Source organism: Pinus tabuliformis, chromosome 5_1, assembly GCF_031772625.1.
Source record: "Pinus tabuliformis cultivar Carrire ecotype Pingquan chromosome 5_1, CPIR1, whole genome shotgun sequence".
In the NCBI taxonomy this organism is placed as follows: domain Eukaryota; kingdom Viridiplantae; phylum Streptophyta; class Pinopsida; order Pinales; family Pinaceae; genus Pinus; species Pinus tabuliformis.
In genome coordinates, this window is record NC_142305.1 from 469,421,360 (window position 1) to 469,437,026 (window position 15,667).

A 15,667-nucleotide genomic window follows, 5' to 3' on the forward strand; every position below is an offset into this window, starting at 1 on the left:
TCATAAGCAAGCCATTGAAATACAATATCCACATATTTGAAAAAAAATAGTTGAAATTCTCAACTAAATCATTGGAGGTGGTTACTAGTTGTGAAAAAAATACTTGAAATTCTCAACTAAATCACTAGCGATGGTTATTAGTTTTGTGGTCATTTAAGTTTTTGGGACACACTTTTTTTGGGACACATTTATTACATAATATAGATTCATGATAGATGGTTTAAGGACAACCGTTGGAATAAATTGATTGAAAATAAAATGTTGATATAATATATCGTTTTTCATTGTGGAAGGGCTGCATGAATTATACCCTTCTAATTGAAATTAAGACGGGCACTTCAAATTTGATCACTGGTGGGAGGGAATAATTTGAAGGGCCCGGCGAAGGGCAAATCCACTGGCGCTCCGGAAAAAACCCATTTCTCGCGCATCCCGTGCAGGCCTACAGGTCGTCATTTTACTTGGATTTGTATTTATTTAAATTCTACTGTTTTTGTTGCAGAAAACCTTAATCAACGGAAGTAATTCTAGGCAACTGTTTTATTGGAAGAAACTTCTTCATTGAAGCTTTCTAATAATTGAAATATTCCTGTGAGCAGGAACTCTGTGGGACTGGGTTCTAGAATTTTTACTAGATTCTGTATCTATTGATTTTCTACAAGTTTCTTCTGCCAAAAACATGATTCAACTAAAGGAATTCTAACATTTTTTCCATGTAGACTTATTGGTCGAAGCTTTGTAATAATTCAAATAGCGCTTGGAACAAGAACTCCAAAACATTCGTGCAATATTTAGGCTGAACTGTTTGCTCTTATTGCACTTTCCTGTTGGACGGATTCACCGTCTGTTGAAATCTCAATTATCTGCAAACGGAAAGGTGGGAGCAACTGCTGCTGTATATTGTGCAGGCGTTCTGGAGTATATCACTGCAGAGGTTTTAGAACTTGCAGGAACTGCCACTAAAGATCTGAAGGTTAAACGTATCACCCCAAGGCATTTGCAGCTTGCTATTAGAGGAGACGAAGGAGACGAAGAAGTTGATAACTTGATCAAAGGTACCATTGCCAGTGGAGGTGTCATTCCTCACATTCACAAGGAACTTCTTACAAAATCTACAAAGAAGCATTAGAGTCAAGCGTCAACGGATGTGTGCTGAAATGTTTTGGTGAAAGGAGTGCTGGATCAGTACATTTGGAATTAGGAATGCAGTATATTCTAGTCTTGTTTTCTGTTATATGTGTCTGTTTTGAATTCAGTGTAAATGGTGATATTTTACTAAATAGATCAATCTCCATCGAAGCCTTCCATAATATTTTGACTCGTTTTCGAATAAATGTGCTGGCTTTGAATGGTGATATTTTTCTGAATAGGTCAATTTCCTTTTGTGCATTCCATAGTATTTTCCCTGGTTTTCTAATATATGTGTTTGCTTTGAATGGTAATATTTTACTGAATATATGAATCTCCTTATGTGCCTTCCATATTGTAAAACCATGATGTAACACCTCTTTTGTACCCTCCATAGGATGAAATTCTAAATAAGTGCAGGATGAAAGTCTAGAAATAAGTGCATTACCACCTCACTAAATGATTATCTAGTAAGTACGGGCTGTGAAATAACGATAAATCCAATCATGTTAACGTCTGGATTAGTCATTGGTTAAAACTATGCAGATGAGCGAGTGTGCTTTCTTCGAATATATAAAGAGATTTTAACAAAATGCACCGCATATAACATATGGAAGTATCCAATTAATTTTCCATCGTACAAAAACCTGGAGAATAAATGAAAAGTATACGAAATCTGTTTTCTTTATTTATATTTATTTTCATATATCATTTACTGAAGGACTTGTCTGACTGGGGAAGATTTTGGTATAATGGTTTGGAAATTGTTTTTTTTGAAATGTTGTCTTTGAGTGGATTTTTTTAATAGTGGGAATGGATTCTGCAATTTGACATATATAACTTGAATTTTAAAAAATTCCACGAAATTTTATTAAAATCCACAAAGAAAACTGATTTTCTTTATGGAAAATTTTCCCATTTATTATTGGTTAATGAGTATGTTATTATTTATATAAAATTAGATGCTTATTAGATAGTTGATTTTTTATATACGATTGACAGTCGAGAAATTATGGAAATCGATTAGCCTTATGCCAATGCCTAACTTTTTCAAAATCTTGCTTGAATTTTTATTGTTTTTTGGTTGAAATGATGACCATGTTAGAATACGCATACGAAATTGAAACGCAAACCTCCATTATAGCCTCAAAATTTTTATCAATTATAGCGTCAAAATTGTTCATCTTTGAAAATTACGATGAAATACAACAAATCCAGACTTATTTGCCGCCAACGGCAGTCTGTTTATATCGTTAGACAAAATGACGAAGTGTCAAATTCTTTGAGCAATCTCACCCAGTAATTCCTGCCCATCGGGGAAAATCATGTCCACCTCACTACAACAAATCATTGCGATGCTCAGATTAAAAAATCCGTACGTTAGAATGTCTATTCCATATATTAGAGTTTCCCGTTAATGTTAGAATTCCTGGTCTCTCAAGAACTGTGCCAACCCATGTGACAACATAATTTTTATGTTTTCAAACCTGGCTCGCACTAGAATCTGGACGTTGTTGAACCGTGCCTGATGTTGGTGGTAACGATCTCCGCACCCAATTCAAACCTCCATTGCGGCTTTATATGTAGGCATCATTGGAGCTTCAAACCGTTGGAAGAGTAGATGCGGAGGAGATGCGCAGGCATACGTGCGAGAGAGAGGAATTCAGAGTCGTTTTATATTGAGAGTGGGAGTTTAATTTTAGAGAGAATTGAGAATGGGAGTTAACTATGAAGATAAAAACGTTAGCAAAAAGTCTCTATGGCAAAACCAAGTTTGTGTAGCATCCTTCCATTTCGCATATCTTTATTCCATCCAACATTGGATCTAGCCTTGTCTTTGATAACTTAGATTTGCCACGTAAGTTGCAATGGTGTCAGGCCAGGTTAGCTTCAGAAATTAATGAGCGCAAGAAACAACTGGTCATTTTATTCATTAGACAATTATTATTTATACATATACAAAACCGATCAGTTCATCTTCTAGATGACTGTCCAACTTCACCTCATCCGTTTCGGATTAGGTGTCAACATTCCCCCCTTAATCTGAAGGGATGTTGGTGAGTCCAAGCATCGTTCTGAATCTTTCAAGCTTTTCTCTTCCAAGCGCTTTGGTGAAGATTTCTGCAATTGCTCGTTTGTGGAACAATGACGGAGATGGATTGTTTTGGCCTCAACATGATGTCGGATCAGATGATATATATATTGATGTGCTTAGTACGATCATGGAACTTTGGGTTCTTGGCCAACTTTATTGCAGAGTGTTATCAACCATGAGTGGAGTAGATTGTATTTGTTTTACTTGCAAATCTTCAAGAATTTTCCTGAGCCACACAATTTCTTTCGTTGCTTCAGCTGCTGCCACGTATTCTGCTGCTGTTGTGGAATCTGCTGGTACTGATTGTTTGCGTGATCTCAGGAGAACAGCTCTCGATCCAAGACTCATAGCATATCCTGAAGTAGATACCCCAGTTTCTTTGTCTCCATCGAAGTCTGAATCAGAGTATCCAATCAAGTTGAAGTCGTCCACCTGTGGTATACTTGATTCTAAGGTCTTGAGTTCCCTCAAGTACCTTAGAACTCTTTTTGCAGCAGACCAATGTCCCTCACAAGGCTTTTGCATAAACCTAGAGAGGATTCAACAGCAAATGAAATGTCTGGTCTGGTAGTAGGAGGTAGATGAGACTTCCTACAAGCTGTCTATACTTTGTTGCATCCTCAAATTCCTTTCCTTCAATAGATGTGAGCTTCAAGTTTTGTTCCATTGGAGTAGAAAGGGGATTGCACTCTGTCATGCCAAATCTGTTTAACAAATCTCCAATGTATTTCTTTTGAGAAAGAAATATGGACTTTGGATGTTGGGTTACTTCAATGCCAAGATAGTAATGAACATAGCCCAAATCAGTCATTTCAAAAAATTTCCTAATTCTTTCTTTATGGATGCAATATAGCTTTCATTGTTCCCTGTCATTAAAAGATCATCTACATATACCACAAGATATACAACTGTTTTGCCAACTTTCTTGACAAATAAAGTTGCATCATCAAGATCAAAATGTTTGAAGTTGAGTTTCAGAAGATGCTCAGTTAGTTTTTCATACCAGGCTCGTGGTGCTTGTTTGAGGCCATACAAGGACTTCACAACTTTGCATACTTTGTGTTCATGTCCTTTCACAACAAATCCTTCAGGTTGGGACATAAAAACATTCTCTTTTAGATCTTCATTCAAGAATGCAGTTTTTACATCCATTTGATGGACTTTCCAACCGTTCTGAGCAACTAGTGCAAAGAGTGTCCGGATGGTGGCCCATTTTGCTGTGGGAGCAAAAGTTTCCTCATAATCGACCCCTTCCTTCTGTGCAAAACCTTTTGCCACAAGCCTAGCTTTGTGCTTGTCAAGTGAGCCATCAGCTTTGTACTTGTTCTTGTAGACCCACTTGCAGCCAATTGGTTTGGTTCCAAATGGAGGATCAACCAGCTTCCAAGTGCCATTCTTTATGAGGGCATCATACTCCTTCTGCATCGCTTCTTTCCATTCATCATGAGAAGCAGCTTCTTTGAAGGAAGTTGGTTCAAATATGTAGACAAGTTCAATTCACAATCATAAGTAACATCCATATCAACAGGTGAATTAGAGTTATCTACATCACCTCCATCTTGTCGGTTTGAATTTCTGGTTCCTGTTTTTCCAATTTCATCAAGATGAACACTTTCAAGTGTCTTTGTCATCCACTTTGGGGGACCTTTCTGAGATGGTCCAGGTTGTTCTGTTGATTGAGTTGGGTCTGAATCAAGATTGAGTCTCCCAATTCTATCAATTACATCACTTAAAGCATCCGTTTGTTGGGAGTGTCATGCAGGGAGATTGTTCTTCAGAAGAAGATTCCACATGTTGATATAGTATAGGAATCCCCCCTTCAAGATGTGGAATTTGATTATCAAACTCTTGAAATGATTTTGGTTTTGTGAATCTATCCGAGCGATCAAGTTGCCGCTAAACAACACTGTCAGATTTGGATGATTCAAGAAATATGACATCTCTAGATAAAACAAACTTTTTATTTACTTCATCATAAAGGCGGTATGCTTTAGATGTGTTTGAATACCCCAGGAAGATACACTTACGACTTCTACCACCAAGTTTGTTTCTATGTACCTTTGGTATTAAAGCATAACAGGCGGAACCAAATATCCTGAGATGTTTTACCGAAGGAACATGTCCATACCACAATTCATAAGGAGTCTTGTTTCTTATAGCACTAGATGGACATCTATTCTTTATATATGTAGCACATAGAACAGCATCAGCCCAAAACATTGTCTTTACATTTTTGAAGAAAAGCATGGATCGTACCATATTCAAAATTGTTCTGTTCATTCTTTCAGCTACACCATTCTGTTGAGGATTATAAGGTACAGTTGTTTGATGTTTAATCCCATGTTGGCGAAGATAGTGTTCAAATTCATTTGATGTATATTATTTTCCATTATCAGTGCGAATAGACCCAATATGAGATTGTGCATCATTTTCAATCCACTTATGAAAATTCTTGAATGTTTGAAAAGCATCAGATTTGTTCTTCAATAAGTAAACCCAACACATTCTGGTGTAATCATCAATAAATGTCATGATATATTTATTTCCATTTGCAGAAGGAATAGGCATTGGACCACATAAATCTGAATGAATAAGTTCAAGCTTCCTATGTGCTCTTGAATGTGAATCATGAAAAGACTGTTTGCTATGCTTTCCTAGAATGCAAGCATCACATTGTTTATGTTTTCTAGGAATTGTAGGCAAACCAGCAACACCATTTTTCTTCAACAAGCGAAGAATATCATAGTTTAAATGTCCAAATCTAGCATGCCATAATAAACTTGATGGAAGTGTACCTTCATCATGATGAGAAATATATGAAAAATGCTGTGCATGAGTAGAGTTTCCTTGCAATTTAAGAAGTTTTTCTTCTTCTATACCCCTCATGACAAGTGAATGGTCAGATGCCTTTCTTACCTCAAGCTTTCCATCAAACATATGAATGGAGTGACCTTGCTGGCGGATGTGGACCAGGGACAACAAGTTTCTCTTGAGCTGTGGGAGGTATAGAACATGATCCAGAAGAAAGTCAGGAAGACTAGGCAGTTTAAGCCTGATTGTGCCAAGCCCTGATGGCTTGATTTTTGACTGATTTGCAAAGTATACTTCTCCATCAACATTGTCAGTGAAATTTTCAAAGAAATCTCTCCTATGAGTCATATGATAGGTTGCTCCTGAATCTAGCAACCAGTCATTTTTGGAAGAAGCAAGTGAAGCATTAAACAAATCTTCATTTACTCCAATGTTACATTGTGCCTCAATATAGTGAGCGGATTCAGGTGCTTTACCTTTGTCTGTGTCATCAGTTTTACCTTTCTGCTGATTTCTTCTCTGCTCAACTTTGTCCCATGGTAGCTTGCATGTAGAAGCATCATGTGATCCATTTCGTTTGCAGCGAATGCAATGCAGATCTGCCTTTTCTGCTTGAGGATGTCTGCCCCCCCTGCCTCTGAAGTATCTTCCTTTTCTTCTTCGTCCACCTCTTCCTCTTGTAGAATCTTGAGCAGGGTGTTTTTCTTTATGAGCAAGGCAAACAGTCTCTTCAGAAGATTCAGGGACTGTTTTCTTTCCAAAGGCTTTCTCTCTTTCAGCAAACTTTTTCACAAGAGTGTCAAAGGTTATATCTTTAACATTTCCATTTGCTTGTAAAGACTCAAGATAGTTAGAGTAGGTAGGATAGAGTGCTTTGAGAAAGGCAATAAGAGAGATATCCAACTCAACCTTAGTGGATTTAATATCATGCACTATAGACTTTATTTCAGATGCAAGAGTAAGAGGATCATTATTTTTCAGTTCAAGAGTGAAGAGTTTAATCATGAGCTGAACAACTTCAAGTGCAGAATGTGTATCATAGAGTTCTTTCAGCTTTTGTAAAGCTTCAAAGGCAGTGGAATAGGATGAAATATGACGACTTACTTCCTCATTTACAGATGCTGCGATCAATGCAAAGGCTTTGCTGTTCTTGTTTTCCCAAATGGCGAGTTCTTTGTCTGATGTGGGCTGCACAGGGTCTTTATCTTCTTCTCCGACACACACTCCTTTCCACAACTCATTGTAGATAAGAGTGTGTTTTACCATCCGGGACCATTCAGAATAGTTCTCCTTGCCAGTGAGAACTATCCCGACCATTGAAATGATTGAATGCATTCTGCAAAAAAAAAAAATATCTTTGCCAAAAAACTTCTGTTGATAGAAAAAATTTCTGCTGAGAAAAAAAATCCTTATGCCACAGCCTTATGCATTTTATTTTTCTTCTAACATTTCATCAGCATATCATCAACATTTCTTATATCACCATTTCTTTATATCACTTCCATAATATTATGTTTTGAGAAAAAAAAGAGGGCGCTCAAGGTATCTCTTCAACATATATCACTGCTACAATATTATGTTTTGAGAAAAGATGGCGCTCAAGATATCTCTTCACTGCTACAATATATATATCAATGCAATACTACACATGCTTTGATACTCTGACTGATATAAACACTCTGATATATAAACACTCTTACTGCTTTTGAAAACTGCTTACCATACAATACTCAAACTGCCAGCACAAAACTGATTACCATATAATACTCAACCCTGGTCAATGCGCATATACCCACAGCGTTAATGCGTATATAACGATGGTCATCAGGGCTTTGCTTGAATATAACGCAGTCTTCATTAAAATAAGGACGCAACCACCATTACAAAAATGCAGTCACCTTTACAAAAAACGCAGTCTTCATGTCATCAATACAACGCAATCTTCATGTACAGGCTTCAATACAAGGTAGTCATTTTTCAAAAAGAAATGCATCAACGCAGTCTTCAATACATCAATACAACGCAATCTTTAATACATCAACGCAGTCTTCATATCAGGCTTTAATACGCAGTCTTCAATACATTAATACAACGCAGTCATTCTGATACCTCCATTCTTACAATAAAAACTCAGTTTCGATATCTAATGCTCTTTTTCAAAACAATTCGTCAAGTTTTTCGAAAAGGGGTACAACACTGACAGTCCCTCGTGGGCAAATGAAGATATTTGGAAATACGGGCTGCGTCTTGGGGAAATCGATACAGCATTTACAGTATTAATAGGGTGGCCAGTGGCGAGTGTGAGCCTGGATCCGGAACATGAGCTTCTGAAATGTGGGATTGGAGCTTTGAGTGGAGGATTGTTAGTTGTCACCCTCGCTGCTCTCCGACTGTATCTAGGATGGGTGAACGTTCATAAAAAAAATGCGCAGAATAAATGAGCGATTGTTGACAGAGGAACGTGAATGGACTCACTAAATTCTCAGATCTAGGCACAAACACTTCTACGTGAGGAGTCCGTAGAGTGAAAAAGATACAAAGAATTGATCAAAAATTCAATGCCAATACTTACACATCTCTCTTGCAGCTCTATGCAGATAGAGAACGCAAATCCATGCAATGTGCTTCCGTTTGGAGGTGGAGGCAGAGAGGACAACAAAGCCCTCAGTTGCCGGCGCTTCTTCATCCTTCCAGAAAGCAGATTTGTCAGGAGAGCAGAGATGTCAGAAGAGCAGAGAGCGTATGCAGCGCTGGTGTGCCAGGGAGCATGGAGCAGAGGTTTCATGAGGCAGCAGAAACCTGGCAGAGGCAGGAGTTACGCTATTTCTGGAACCTGGGACCTGTGCTCTGATACCATGTCAGGCCAGGTTAGCTCAGAAATTAATGAGCGCAAGAAACAACTGGTCATTTTATTCATTAGACAATTATTATTTATACATATACAAAACGGATCAGTTCATCTTCTAGATGACTGTCCAGCTTCACCTCATCCATTTCGGATTAGGTGTCTACAAATGGTTTGAAATTTTCAAATTAAACATTATCAAGTTGATAGCATTGGTAGTCACTTTTCCTCTCTAGCCAAAATTTGAAAGGTAGGTTGCACTCGTTTGATTTTTCAAATTAAAGATTATCAAGTTGATAGTGTTGGTATCCAATTGTGTGTAAAAAAGTTTAAGTTTATATGTTGGTTATAAAAATGATTATGTAAGACTTGAATCGCCCTTAGGACAATGTAATATTCTCAATGACACTCATTGCTAATTTTTTTTATATGATATTTAAATCTTAAAACTAATAGTGGTTAAGATGATAATACTATCATCAAGTTGCCATCGTTAAAGCATATTTGCTATTCAGAGGTGGTTAGAGCATCTTTGCTATTAAGAGGTTATGGGTTGAATTCTCTTCAGGTTGATCTACTTATTGAGTGGTCACAGCATCTTTGCTATTGAGACATCATGAGTTGAATTCTCTTCAGGTGGATCTACTTATTGAGAGGTCACAGGTTCAATTCTCTTGAGGTGGATCGACCTAGTTCAAATATTTAGGGACGGGGAGGTGCATTCACTTCCCCGCCATCAAATAGATTTGCAAGATGATGCCCAAACTCAACAATCTAGAATCAACATGGTAGAAGAGGAGGTGGATGAGCTTCACTGCCATTAGATAGACCTGCACGACCAAAGATATCAATAAGACAATAGAAGAACGACCAACGATTCCCTAGGGACTCATTGGGGAAAATGTCCTTAGACCCACCTCAACAACATATGATTCCCCTAGTAAACGTATTCACCTATGTGAATAGTACTAGCTATAATTCTAGTTTTTTCTTTAAATATACTAATAGCAAAAATCTCAAATATAAAATTTGAATTTTCTCTCCTTCTCGTACTTCAATATTTTGTTCTTCTACTCAAAATCTCAATCTCCCCTAATCTTTGTTGAAAAGTGTAATGAGTTTCAGTCTTCATAATGACATGTAATTATGATTTTATGTAATGAGATGTAAAGAAGAAAAATAAAATTATTGTATTGACTTTCTTCATCGGTTTCGTGAGAAAGAGATTTTATTTTTGAGTCAAGACTTTCATTGAGAGTCTTCAGGATTTATTTGTCATTTGGTCATAAAATGTTAGAGTCATTGTAATCTAATGAAGTCATGTTACACTTTGTAAAAGGCCAAATTTGTCTATGAAAAGTATCCTCCATGACCTTGTCACTTATCCTCTTCAATTCAGCCTACAACAATGGAAGAAACTGCTAGAAGAAGCCAGCCTAACCACAAGTGATCATGTCAGCCTAAATGACATGAGGAAAGGTGTAAATATAAGCCACACTCGACCCCACTTAGGGAAAGAAACTCGACAAGAATTCGATCAAGAATAAGTGCAAAGTAGAGTACAACATAAAGAAGTGCGAAGGAGAAGGTATAACGAAGGATATTCTTCTGATATTGCAAAGTAAGGGTTTCTTCTGGGATCAAAGAAGAATAGGTTTCTTCTAGGGCAGCAAAGAAGATATTTTTCTGTGCAAGTGAAGAATAGGTTTCTTCTAGGCATGAGAAGGAGAGGTTTCTTCTGGGCAAGTGAAGGAGAGGATTCTTTTGGGGTATCAAAGGAATGATTCTTCTGGGATCTAGAGACTGAGTTTCTTTAGAAGAGACAAGTGAAAGCCTAGAGACCAAGATTCTCTAGTTGAAGTTGAGAAGAAATAGTGTGAAGTATAGAGACCCATTTTCTCTAGAAGGATGCAAGGAGAGCAGTTCAAAATCAAGCAGAAAGTCTAGAAAGGGAAGAGGTAGAGCATTAAGATTAGTGACAAGGTTCTTGGGAGGATACTAGAGTCAAGGGTTATTATGAAATCAGTTCACAAAAAGATAGGATAGATAAATCAATGCCTTAGAAATCAATGTTGTCCATGAAAATTATCCTCCATGACCTTGTCACTTATCCTTTTCAAGTCGCCCCACAACGATGGAAGAAACTATGAGAAGAGGTCAACCTAACCACAAGCGATGATGTTAGCCTAAATGACATGAGGAAAGGTGTAAATATAAGCCACATTCAACCCCACTTAGGGAAAGAAACTCGACAATAATTCGATCAAGAATAAGTGCAAAGTAGAGTACAACATAAAGAAGTGTGAAGGAGAAGGTATAACGAAGTATATTCTTCTTGTATTACAATGCAAGGTTTTCTTCTGGGACCAAAGAAGAATAGGTTTCTTCTAGGGCAGTGACGAAGGGATTTTTATTGGCAAGTGAAGAATAGGTTTCTTCCGGGAAAGCAAAGGAGAGGTTTCTTCTGGGGCATCAAAGGAAGAATTCTTCCGGGATCTAGAGACCAAGTTTCTCTAGAAGAGAATTGTGATATCATAGAGACCAAGATTGTCTAGTTGAAGTTGAGAAGAAACTGTGTGAAGTATAAAGACCCAGTTCCTCTAGAAGGAGCCAAGGAGAGCAGTTCAAAATCAAGCAGAAATTCGAGGAAGGGAAGAGGTAGAGCATCAAGATTAGTACAACGTTATAGGGAGGATACTAGAGCTAGGGGTTTATGTCATGGTCTTGGTACTCATCAATTGATGATCTATAAGAACAATTTTGATTGTGTTTTCCTCTCAATATTTGAGAGGCTTTGGCCCTCATTGAGAAGTGTACATACTATGTAACTTCTCTTTTATTATGCATTCCGGTAATTGTCTTGATGAAAAGAGCACAATAATAACATAATGAAGAAAATACTATAAGCTAAGAAGTAAAAGTATATCACAAGAAATTATGAAGCAGAGAAATTGTTTAAGAAATCATGCCCTATATTTCTTTGCATGGTATCAGAGCTTAGGTGATAAAGTGAAGAAGTGGCATTCGAGCAAGTAGACACACCAGAATCAAGATTCATAGAAGGATCATAGAAAATCCAAGGGCTACCAAGGGAAATATCTTCAAAGCCCTAAATCGAATAAATCTACACCAGCAAGAGTCTTGAAATTATCATCAAGAAGGAAGCAGGAAGAAAGACTGAAACGCTAGAAGCACTTGAAATATAAGGAAGGTTAGATCAAAAGGGGTCATCTGAACCAAAAAGTTCATCACCAAGTTGAAGATTCTATCTTCAGAAGTCAGTGCCTTTTATTATAATCTAATCTAATAAAATTGACTTCATGTTTCAAGGAGAACCATAGGTTGGTTGGGATATCAAACTAACTTGCATGGAAAGGAAGGATAGACATAGTCCTCGAGGTAAATGAAGTCATTTATCATGTCCATGGAAAGGGCTTCAAGCCATTCGAAGAATAAGGATTATCTGAAGACATGGAGAGGGATCTCAAGGATAAAAGTATTCTTAAAGAATCCATTAAAGGTCCTCTCATTTCTTATGTAGCCAAGTTGGAGACGTCTAAAGAAATATATGATAAGTTGGTAGAACTTTTCTCTGAACCCATGATAGGAAAGATCATATCACTTAGATCTGATGTATATAAATTGAATTTATCAAATGAAGAAGGGATATAGTCCGCCTCTTAAAAGCATCTCAAATAAAAGGTCAATTGCATGATGTAGGAGAGATCATATTTGATAACAAAATGATCTCCATTATTCTAAATGCTTTGACTGATGAGCAAGGTAACCTCATATCTACTAGGGAGGAGGAAACTATCCCACTCATAAAACTATGGTCTCTCTACAAGGCAAAGGAAGACAGGTTGAAGAAAGAAAGTAACAAAAGATCAGATAGAAGGGATCAATCAGTAACAAGAACAAAAGGGAAATTTGGAAAGTTTGGTCCTCTAAAGAAAAAAATAGCATCACTAAGGAAATATTATAGGATTGTTATAACCTTCACCACTATAGAAGAGATTCTCGTAAATGCAAGAGGGATAGGCAGGAAGCCCATATTACTAAGACAAAGAAGTAAGAACAAAAAGGATCTCTACTATGACTTAGATGATATTATTCACTAGAAGGTACTTTTCACTTGTAATTTATAGATAGAAAGTAATATGATGCATCAGATTAGAAAATATCAACATGATAGAAGCATTAGAAGTAAGAGATCATGACATGGGAAGGTGAAGGAATGTTTAGAATAAATTCTATTGTTCGCAAAGAATGAGAGCTCTTGGAAACATCATATAAACCTTAAGTGACACTTATAGAAAGAAGTAGACTTCATCATCGACTGGGATCATCACACATTAGTCAATAAAGAAACATCTTCTAGGTGAGGATATGAAATATCCTCAATTTTCTCTAATGCAATCCTTATCAAAGGATTCATCGATTTAGAAAACCATATTTTATGATCTAAGATCCTTCCAGATGTCATGAAAGAAGAGTGATATGAAGCAAAGCTAGATGGAAAATTGATGGATTACTTTATGATGAAATGAGGACATTAATAACTCATGGATGAACGTGATGGATGATCTGTGCCCTATGAATAAGTCCCTGAAAGATGAAGACTCCATGACAAAAGAAATTTATGACATCAAATAAGAGAGGAGTTCTTCAAGTAGTTGGTTGTTCCACATGAGGAGCTGATGTAGGTCCCTCGTTTAGAGGGAGCTTGAAAAAGAAGTTTCTTACTAGAACGAAACTTGGAAATTCGTAAGCCAAGAGGGGGCTTAGATACATTCCTTTTGGTAGGTATGAGTACATTCCTTTTGTTACAAATGAGTATATTCCTTTATTGGAATATCTCCTCCCTTTTTGAGAGTAAGAGATAGACATGTCATTCTGGTATTCACATGGGAAGACAGAATGGAGGATTGAGTAATCATTTGGCATCCGATACTCTTTGAGGATGAGATAGGGAATCCAAAATAAAGAGTAGTTGTGGAGGATGGATATTCTTTGAGGGCCCGGGAGTCCAAGACAAGACAAAATAAATGTATTACATCGAATGAGAGAAGAGTTCTTCATGCAGCTAGTTGTTCCACATGAGTTGTTATAGGTCCCTAGTTTAGAGGGAGCCCTAAAAAGAAGTTTCTTACTTGGAAGAAACTTGGAAATTCCTAAGCCAAGAGGGAGCCTGAAATAGAAGTTTCTTACTTGGAAGAAACTCGGAAATTCCTAAGACAAGAGGGAGCTTAGGTACATTCCTTTTGGTAGGAATGAGTATATTCCTTTATTGGAATATGCCCTCTATATTTGAGAGGGAGAGATAGACATGTCATTCTCCTCTTCACTTGGGAAGATAGAATGGGGATTGACTAATCATTTGGCATCTGATACTCTTTGAGGATGAAATAGGGAATCCAACAAAAAGAGTAGGTTTGGGGAATTGATATTCTTGGAGGGTTGAAAAGTCCAAGATAAGAATAGTCCTCATGGAACACACCCTGAGTACCCGGGAAGGGATGTTCCAAGAGATATAATGATGATAGCATCTATAAATCATTGGTCTCGCCAACATTGAGCTCAGATCTTGTGGAGATAAGGTGATGTTAGTTAAGGCCTTACTATGTAACAATGATGTTTAATATGGTGGTATACAAGTTTTCTTAAGTGGGAATGGATTTTAATAATTATATCCAAAGGAAAACATAGAGAGCATGTCATACAATAAGAAGAAGCAAAGAAAAGAAAATAATTATGGGCCAATGGAGTATAATTTTCAATGTTTGGTTATAAGCTACATTTTGTTATTTTTTATCATTTTTTTGCTATAGATCATTGGTTAGATGATGATCATGAGAGATTTTGTAGATAATCATGCCACATTGTTTGATGTTACAAATGCTTCTGACCACCTCACTATCATAAATATTCTGGACTTTTTGTGTCAAACTATTGGGAAAACCGCTGAAGAGATGCCCGAGATTTTAACAGTCTAGAATGTAAATTGATTGGTAAATCACTGTGCAATGAGTTTGCTTCTTTTTCACATTAATTTGATAGCATGTCATTAGGTTTAGTTTTTTTGAAAACATTTTTTATTGTAAACAATATAGTTTTTTAACACTTTGTTATGTGTGAGTAGAAATAGTTTGATGTTTGCAATTTAAGGTATCCATGGGAGAGAGAGGAATGCATAGTCATTTTATATTGAAGCATCATTGGAGGATTGAATGAGGAGGCCTCAGTGGAAGAGGCAAGGGAATTTATATTAGTTTCTAGACCTTTCATACATGCACAGTTTCAAGATATCAAATACCAAGAACTTTTATGAGATGTTTTAAGCTTTATGAATTGTTTCTAATACATCTGTTAACACAATTAATACTCTCTACTTTTACCTTTTTGTTATTTATTTAGTTATTTTTTGTGATCTATTAAGTCTAACACTAAGGACATGTAATATAATTTTTAAATATCTGAATTTCTTTAACTTTTTGGGCGAGGGAATCAGAAACTCTAGTGATATGGGCTTAATATCATTACTCTACAATTTATTTACTTTTTAGTTAGAATGGTTTGAATCACTCTTAGATGTTAGATAATTTTAGATATATGAATATGAATTTTGTATTTACATTTACTTTACATTTTTACAAGTTTGGTAAGTGAGCATCTTCTCTCACTCTTTGTTTTATTAAAATTATTATAAAAATGTTGAAGCTAGTTGATTTTTTCTCTTTTCTTATATTTATTTTATTATCGACCTATTTTGTATGAGGATATAACTA

General features: G+C 36.5%; 1 pseudogene; it reads left to right on the top strand.

Moving 5' to 3' along the window:
• The window catches only part of LOC149165540 (putative histone H2A variant 2 pseudogene), a 2,077-nt pseudogene extending 948 nt beyond the window's left edge, over nt 1–1,129 (top strand).
• The last annotated feature ends 14,538 nt before the right edge of the window (nt 1,130–15,667 follow it).